Raw genomic sequence first — 1,325 nt, forward strand, 5'->3', positions numbered from 1 at the left:
CTAAAGTGAGACTCTGTCTCAAAAAAAAAAAAAAAAAGAAAAGAAAAGAAAAGAAAACAGCTCATTTATCCATCCACAAGAGAATAGACAAATTATGATATATTTGGTACATTCACACAATGGCATATTATATTCCAGTGGAAGTAGCTGGATGAACTCCAGCTACAGGTGACAATATGGATAAGTCCTAGAAGTATAATAGTGAGTGAAAAAACAAGTAAATGTGTGCCAGAGGTTGTATATATCATTTACAGAGTGCTTCAAAATAAATAAGACTAAACTACATGATTTAATCATATATTAATCTGTGAGAAAATTATATTTTATTGATTGATTTGAACCCGCCACCTCTAGCATATGGGGCCAGCACCCTACTCCTTTGAGCCACAGGCACCACTCTATTTGATTGATTTGAGACAGAGTATCACTCTGTTGCCCTGGATAGAGAGCCCTGGCATCATAGTTTACAGCAACCTCAAATTCTTGGGATTGAGCAATCCTCTTGTTTCAACCTCCTGAGTAGCTGGGACTGCAGGCATGTAATGCTATGCTTATCTAGTTTTTCTATTTATTTATTTATTTATTTAGGCAGAGTGTCACTATGTTGCCCTTGGTAGGGTGCCATGGCGTCACAGCTCACAGCAACCTCCAACTCTTGGACTTAAGCGATTCTCTTGGGTCAACCTCCCAAGTAGCTGGGACTACTTAGGACACAACACTCGGCTATTTTTTGGCTGTAGTTGTCATTGTGCTTAACAGGCCCGGCCTCGGTGTATGTGGCCGGCACCCTACTCACTGAGCTATGGGTGCCACGCCATAGTTATTCTATTCCGTTTATTTATTTATTTTTTAAGATAGAGTCCCACTATGTCACCCTTGGCAGAGTGTTATGGTATCATAGCTCACAGCAACCTCAGACTCTGGGCTTAAGCGATTCTCTTGCCTCAGCTTCCCAAGTAGCTGGGACTACAGGTGCCCGCCACAACATCTGGTTGGGTTTTTTTGTTGTGTTTTAGGTTTTTATTTTTTTGCAGTTATCATTGCTTAGCTGGCCCGGGCCAGGTTTGAGCCTGCCATCTGGGGTGTATGTGGCCAGCACTGTACCCACTGAGCTACGGACGCCAACTGAAAATAGTATTTTTAAAATCAACAGAATAGGCTTGGTGCCAATAGCACAGTGGTTACGGTGCCAGCCATATACACTGAGGCTGGCGGGTTCAAACCTAGCCCAGGCCAGCTAAAGCAACAATGACAACTCTAACGACAACAACAGCAAAAACTATCCAGGTGTTGGGTGGCACCTGTGGCTCAAAGGAGTAGGGCAC

This window comes from Otolemur garnettii, unplaced genomic scaffold, assembly GCF_000181295.1.
Source record: "Otolemur garnettii isolate 467f Iridium unplaced genomic scaffold, OtoGar3 scaffold00104, whole genome shotgun sequence".
Classification (NCBI taxonomy): domain Eukaryota; kingdom Metazoa; phylum Chordata; class Mammalia; order Primates; family Galagidae; genus Otolemur; species Otolemur garnettii.